The sequence below is a fragment of the Haemaphysalis longicornis genome, unplaced genomic scaffold, assembly GCF_048455015.1.
Source record: "Haemaphysalis longicornis isolate Haplotype H1 unplaced genomic scaffold, Haemaphysalis longicornis Haplotype H1 scaffold_7, whole genome shotgun sequence".
Classification (NCBI taxonomy): Eukaryota; Metazoa; Arthropoda; class Arachnida; order Ixodida; family Ixodidae; genus Haemaphysalis; species Haemaphysalis longicornis.
In genome coordinates, this window is record NW_027526422.1 from 91253545 (window position 1) to 91261267 (window position 7723).

At 48.8% G+C, this 7723-nt stretch overlaps 2 long non-coding RNA genes across 2 annotated transcripts; one reads left to right on the forward strand and one right to left on the reverse strand.

Moving 5' to 3' along the window:
* The first annotated feature begins 819 nt into the window (after nucleotides 1–819).
* Nucleotides 820–7515, forward strand: LOC144146080 (uncharacterized). Its single transcript, XR_013317657.1, has 2 exons — nucleotides 820–943; nucleotides 6062–7515. It is a non-coding gene; the product is annotated as an uncharacterized LOC144146080 (long non-coding RNA).
* LOC144146079 (uncharacterized) lies at nucleotides 3298–5736 on the reverse strand. Its single transcript, XR_013317656.1, has 2 exons — nucleotides 5385–5736; nucleotides 3298–3372 (listed from the first exon to the last, which is right to left on the reverse strand). It is a non-coding gene; the product is annotated as an uncharacterized LOC144146079 (long non-coding RNA).
* Nucleotides 7516–7723: the final 208 nt, after the last annotated feature.

Below are 7723 nucleotides of genomic sequence, written 5' to 3' on the forward strand. Positions count from 1 at the left end.
TCATGCTGGCGCGTCGTCAGCCGATCGCACCTTTTTGTAGCGCGAGCTACACTGGCCGACGTTGAGCAGTTTCGCGTGGCTCCTGGAGAGCCGTGCTGCGCATGCGCGAGGAGCAGTGACCTCACACAGCGCACAGAACGTTGCTCGCTGCCCGGAGTCTCACACACCCCACGTGCCCAGCGTCTTCGCCGACCTCCTTTCCGCACGTGGCGGCCCGGTCCACTTGCGAGGGGTGGCCGGGAGTGGAACCGATTTTGTGCGTCGCAGCAACACCGGCGGGCACCTGTGGAACCAGCTTAGCGAGCTTAGCTCTGGGGCGATTGGTGACGCTGCGCCGGAGCCGCTTGATAAATATACATGTGTCACATAATGCGTATACCGTGTGTGTGTCATTAAAGCAGCAGTAAGCATGGTAATCAAGCTAATCCTAGACAACCAGGAAAGCTAAGAATAACCATCTGAACCTTTTACCTCACGCTACGAATATCCTGGCATAGCCGAGCTAATCCACTGCCAAGTTTTTTTTTTTTCAACAGCATAACTAACACCATGCAATCACAACCGAAACCTCACCGCAGAACAGCTTTACCTCACTGTACCGGGCCCGGCGCGTCCACGAGATGGCGGATGAGAGCCAGTGTTTATTGCTGGTTTCGTATCTAAAAATATTAGAGTCACAGTGTTACTGTAACTTTATTGCTATGGCCATAAGAAATGCATAAACCAGGAAAATTCTTTTGTTACAAGTTTTTCTTAACACTGCTAAGGGATAGTACCAAACACTGTGCTGTAAACGTCACGTGACTTCCGCTACGTCATATCGGAAGTAAGGTTAGCAGTTTTTGGCCCGACTGGAGAAAACGAACAGCGAGGTGATTGCGCAACCCTCCCTATTTTGTGTGCACGCGCGCCATCCGTTTGCGAAGTTGACGTTCTCGCGGCGGTACGTTTGTGTTCACAACTGGTGTTGCGTGTGCGAGACCCTTCTTTGCCATCTAACAATGAAGCTGTGGATAGCCGCGAGGCTTAAGACATGTCATTAATGGACTTTGAAGATATGTTAGGATTGTTTGCTGGAGGCAAGGACAGTGCTACTGTGTGTCGCGTTCCACTAGTGACTTTTGTTTTGAGCTTCGGTGTACGTTGGTTCAAACACGCATTTATTCTCGGTGTTGCAGGAATACAGGACTTTACGAAAAGGGCCTGTGTCCTCTTAATTAATTGGAGGAGTTTTTTTCTCTTCGAGATTTTTCACTCAAATTTGGGCAGGGTCCGTCAATCCCTCATTGCCAGTTGGACGATGCTATATGTACTACGTAGTGAAGTCCCACCGGAAATTGCTATACGCACTATCCATATAGCGCCATCTATGAGGCGTTGTCAGAAACGCTCCCGAGCTTGCTTGGTGGCGGGCTGACGCGAACTCCGTACGAACGGCAACGTACCTTTTCGGTCACGGCAAAGTTTGCGCTGTAGTCATGGGCGTGAAATAGATTATGGGTGCCCACAGGGTCGTTTACGACGCGTTTGAGCTTTTCATCGAGGCAGGAACAGAAATTACGCGGGCAGCTGGTGCACAACATACGGTTGATACGGTGTTGATCAACATATCGTATGTTGGGTCGCGCCGGCCGAGTCATTTTTTGTTTATTTTATTTTTGAGTTTTGTATAAGCAAGTATGTGTAGCCCGAAGCTGTTCATTCCTGGGTATTGCCAACTCTCTAAATAATAACCCACGGCGGCTTTATATCGCCTTAATAAGATTTCTCAGGCGCCAGATAGCTCAGATCTCGCATGGTCTCTCATGGCTGCAGGGGGTAAAATGTCTCGGGTTCGATTCCCGGCAGCCAAGGCTGCGTTGAATTTACGATGAAGGCGAAAAATTACTGTGCGTACCCGATGTTTCGATCAACACTAAAGATCCCTGAGTAAGATGTCTACAACGCTGCCCCGTGCCATCTTAGCGCGTTGTGGTTTCGGCGGCGCACAAAAATCCAGTTTTAATTGACTACGCAGCAGTCAACTAAAGCATGTTCTACAGGAACTCCTCAGTACAAACGGGAGAACGTGCACCTGTGCTCATATGTGTTTGTAGGACTGACAGCTCTCTTTATACCTTTCTCTCTCTCTCTTTCTACGTTATCCTATCACTCCCCCTCTACTTCCCTTCCCCTGCACTGGGTTGTATCCAGGTAAGCTCTCTGTCGCGCTCAAAATATCCCCAGTGAATTTCCTTTTTTTTTTCCCGTCGCAAACCACGACCACCGCACCTTGCCTCGAGCTGTTAAAGTTGGCTTTTCCGCATGGCGGTTAAGCTGTGCAAGAAAGTCACCGGGGCTAAATGTGATAGTAAGAAACGCTTCTGATGTAAAGCAGCTCATCCATAGTCTTTAAGAAACGCTTAGGACACATTCTTTAGCAGTGTGACCTTTAAAAGTTTCACACCCCTCCTCCCACTCGGCCTTCTTTTGGTAAATAAAGGCGGTTTCAACATGCAGACAGGAAAAGGAAACAGGAAGATGTATAGAACTTTTTTCTTTCACGTACATAATGTTACATGCTAGCAGTGCCATTTGTCCACCACGTTTTACTTTGTGCATTGTAGCAGTTTCTTACCAAGATCCAAAGACTCGCTAAAAAAATTTCACATCACGAATGGTAAAAAAAAATTATCTCTGTAAATTATGTGGAAGCAATGCCCATCTCTTCATTGTTGACACTTTCTAGTTTATCAGAGCTGCTGCAGCCAAGCGTCACGTTACATTTGTAAACTCGAAAATACAGGAAAGAGGCCATTTCTATTATTGATTAGCATCTGCGTTGTTTGAATTGTGTTTTCCAACTGGCAGGGCAACTGCTATTATTTCTGTGCACATAAGATGTCCACGATTTTGCTCCAGTATGTGACTCTTAGGTGGTTACATGCTGATAAAAGAATTCTGTGCTATCTTCATTCATACACTGCAACTCGTCCGTGCTCATGGTGAGCATGCAGGGTGCACGTGTGACGCTTAGCATGGTAAACGTCAGGCGACGTCTGCTCAGTTGTAACGAGAATATGTCTACCCCAGAATGCTTAAATAACTGAATCAATCGTGAAAAACAGTCAACTCAAAACAACCTGAAAAAAAAAAGAAGCACCCTCCACCCTAAACGAAAAAGAAGACAAGAAGAAACGAGTTAACTATTTTACATTGTTTTCAGGTTATCCAAAAATAAGTCTCCATGCAGAAGGTCCAAGAAAGACTGTTGATACTGTTGTTTCTTACACTTTCAAGAACACATCAACACTGCCATTGTTTTACAATATAAAGTAAATTTTTATTACACCATATCCTCAGCTTCAGGTGGTGTTGTCCTTTCTGGGTGACCTGTAAAACCAAAGGTGCAATATAATTAGCAATACGGCTGTGCTCCTTATGTACATGATAGAAATAGAGCAAAAAAAACATACATGGCAAAACCCAGGACCTTTGTTGCGTTGTTTCTTCATTTTGTGTTATTTTTTGTCCTACTGGCCCAATTTCAATTCTTGAAACCAACTTTCGTGAAAAACCTATTGAGCATGATTTTCCATACCAACTCTTATTACATGAAATGGCTGCACAATACTTTTTGCCTGAATGTAAATGTGGCTAAGAAATTTCTTCATTATTATTTTGAAGCAGCCAGTTTTTACTGACAGTCACAGAAAATCGGGGCAGATGGTGCAGAACTGTATGCGACGTACCACACAGTGTGAAGTGGTGTCCAATTTTTTTGCAAATCACTTGTTAGCCCAACTGGAACCACACCACCTACAGAAGCTGTAGTAGTCTTTGACATAGCCTTATAAATTGACGTGAACCTTTATCCCTCAGTTAGAACTGATATCCTTTTTTTGCTGCTTGGTGCTGTTTACAGTAAGAACCACATTTTTTTAGGAAAAAGGAATTGCCACCCAAAGAAAACCACTTCTGATTCAAAATAGCAATGTACAAGATTAGAATCATACTGCAGAATGGGAACGTATACATGTTGCCCCCCCCCCCCCCAGCTACCCCAGCACTTGCACCCTCCCCCATGCCCTCTGCCTCTTCCTTCGTGAAACTGGATTTGCCGGCCCCCTCAAGATAAAATCCTGCTGACGCCCATGCTTATACATAAGGAACCAATAAAGTGTGCCGCTGGCCGAATTGGTTCTCAATGCATAAATACGAGGCTGATTCAAAGAGAAACGATAAGAAAAAAGGGCACGGGTGCCTTCATGGTCTGTCCCACAACTTTCACTACAACTTGGAACGATATTTTGGCCCTGAGAAAGATATACGCCTCCATGCCTATTCGGCACTAGGAAGCGGATCCAAGCATCAGCACTGACTCCCCCCATCTCCTATCATTACTAATAGCTTGACACTTGTTGATTAAAAAGTGCTTGTCCTTATGCGTCATCCCACTTGTAACAATGCATGCAACGACATTTAAAGGCCAACTGCACTCAAATTTCACACTGGCTAAATGCCTTCTAAATGTGTAGTAGGTACCATGAGAACTACTGCGCCGCGATCGGTAGCTCTGTGCAATGCGTGGTTATTCAGTTTCAGGCACTCAAAATAACGCCCTTGCAGACGACAAAGCACCTGCCGGCGTGTCGCGCAAACAGCAATTTAGCGGAAGTGACATGTCAGCCGTCCAGGCCGATCGGCCCGCCTCGCAGCGGGAGAATCCGGGAAACTCGTATTTCGCGCCGGCGGTACGCCTGGCCCACCTTTATGGCTCCGAAGAGGCTTCGTTAACCGTACGCTTCTCTCCTTTTCGAGTATCGTCGCGACATCATGCCTACGCTGTGTGCTGCTTGCGGGACAAGCGCTCGCTTTTCCGCGCGCCTCCCACACCCCCGCACGCGCGCGCTCACACTCTCCGCCTGGCTGGCCGAGCCGGCCGCGTCGGCCGGTCGGTCCGCAGGGTCCGCACAGTTCGCGCCGTCAGGCCAGGCCGTCTGGCCGCTCGCGCCGACGGCGTCACTTTCGCCTGCCCGTAATGGCCGCGTTTTGCCCAGTTTCGTTTTCAAAATCGTCGATTTTTGCTGGTCGCTTGCGGCGTAAGTACGCACATTTTGGGCGTCATACTTCGTACATCGCGGTCTTTTTAGTCATACTATGCAGGAACAGTGATTTCGCGCGGTCTAAATTTTGAGTGCAATTGGCCTTTAACGAGGCGAGGGGAAACGCGCTGAAGGCACCGTTCGGTTGCACGGGCAGGCTGAAGGACCCACGCGACGTGCATGCATGCTCACGCATCGGCTGGAAAGGAAACGTAAGCTCGGTGGTCGATGCGGGTCTCCTACTACAACATCAGTAAAGCAAGCGTTACGGGACAAACCAACGAGGCCAGAAATACCTACCTTCAGATTGGCCAAGCCGTCTTCGAACCACTGCGGTGTGTTGACGGCGCGATCGGGAAGTTGCCACGCCAGCTTGACGGCCCTGGCGCGAATCGTGTGCATCAGCCCGGCCCACGACTCAATACTTGCGCTTTATTACCGTGATTTGCCGCAACAAGATTGGTGGCACCGATCCATCCATGGATCGGTCAAAAGCGACGAAAAGCAGCCATGTCGACCGTCCGAACGCTTGAGACCACGTACGTTAAAAAACATAAAAAAAGTGTTTCTGACAGCACCCATAGATGGCGCTATATGGGTAGTGCGTATAGCAATTTCCGGTGGGACTTCACTACGTAGTACATATAGCATCGTCCTTGCCAGTTAGCTCCGCCTAGTCTTCACAGGGCGGGGGGCGAGGGGTATCATTGAGGTGTTGAAGGCTACTCTGTAATTCCGACAGATATCCCTTAGAAAAGCACACACTCCAATGCAGTTCAGGGAAGTCAACTTTCTCTGACCATGATGACGATCGTGGGTGAAGTGGAAGATGGTTGAAACGCGAAGCTTTCTCATAGTCGAAAGCCAATGTCATCGCAGTCGAACTAATACCGCCCTACGCCTCTTACGCTCCGTCCCAGCCACTCGTATGCGCAACGTGCAAATAATCTGGACACCGGCCCATGCATCTCTCCCAGGCAACAAGCTAGCACACGAGGCGGCCCGAGGTTTCAGCTCCCGGGATTGCCCTGACGACGCTGCTGGCTCGGACCAGGGGGCTAGGGACAGGCTGGTGACCTACCGGGACATTGCTCAGCACTATCGCACGGAGCGCCAGAAACACCCCGCAGCGCATCCCACGCTCAACAGACGTCAATCTGTAGCCTGGCGTCAGCTGCAGGCTACTGCATTCCCCAATCCTGCAGTATTGAGCCACATTTATCCCGACCTTTATAAAGACCAATGCAAGTGGTGCACCCAGCAAGCCACACTCCCTCACATGATTTGGGCTTGTGATTCTCAGCCGCGAACTATACGAGCATGCTTACGAATCACCAGTGCGGAGCAGTGGGAGACCTGTTTGCTTAGCTCCGACCCCGAAATACAGGTTAAGGTCGTCCAACTGGCCAAAGATGCCGCTCGCGCTTGAGGGCTGCAGGCCGCCGTCTGAGGGGGAGGAATTCAGGAAGGCTCCCACTTCCCCTTCCTCCTTTCACCCAGTTTTGGGCAAAATAAAGTTATTGTCATCATCATCAAGGTCCAAAACCAAATTGTTACGCCCAAAACGCGCTGCAGGAATGCGAACTTACGCAGTGGGTTTCCACAAAGACACATCAGGCGCTTGAAGAAAAAACCCTTCCCGTGATTGGAATCGAATCTGGGTACCTCGCGTTATGAAGCCGCGACGGCTATCCGATTGCGACATTTCGATATGGTCGAAGCACTTTGGATTTTTGGACTTCGACTTTCACTCAGGTTGCATGGGAGAAAGCTTTACGTTTTAAACATTCTTCTCTTAAGAAAGTGGCTCTGATTGTTTAAATAAATTCTAGGAGTGTGCCCTAGCTGGAACGAAATGTGCAGTGTAATGACTTCGTGGCGCATCTTAGAGCGGCGATTAAGTAGAGTTTATTCGGAGTGATAGAGCTACTTGCACCTTTTACTGCTGACATGGACTAGTGAAGGCTGCCTTTTTTTCCTGTACTCGTGGCACGTGGTGCAGTTGTGGTTGATGAGAATTCATCATCATCATGAGGCTCATCATCATCATCAGCCAACAGGCAGCTACAGCGAGGCCTCACGGGGCACGCCGCGAAAGCGCCCTCGCGAAATGGGGCTCACACCGGAGAAGCGACGCGGCAGGCTTTCCAACATGGAGGAAGGAATTTACTTTCCTCCATGCCCACTGCAGGGCAAAGGCCTCTCCCATAGATCTCCAATTATCCAGGCCCTCTACACTGATGGCGCGGTAACAAACTCTAGCTCTGTGGGAGCTGTAATCGTGCTATCCAGGTCTGTAGACATTAAATTCGAGCTGTCCAATTTAACAACGTCAACTGCATCCGAACTCGCAGCTATTCGTGAGGCTCTTCTGTACCTAAAGCAAGCATTACCATAAAAACGGGCTTCTGTTCCTAAAGCAAGAGTTGCCTTGAAAAATGGGCAGTGCTTTGTGACTCTAGTCCAGCTCTCCAGTGTCCGCAGTCTTCTTTTCGTCGTGGCCCGTGCGAACAGCTTGTGGCCGAGAGAAGAGTGTGACCTCCTAGTAAGGCATGGGCACAATACTATTTTTTAATGGCTCCCAAGCCACTGCGGCATTTCTGGGAATGAATGTGCAGACAAAGTGGCTCATTATGCCC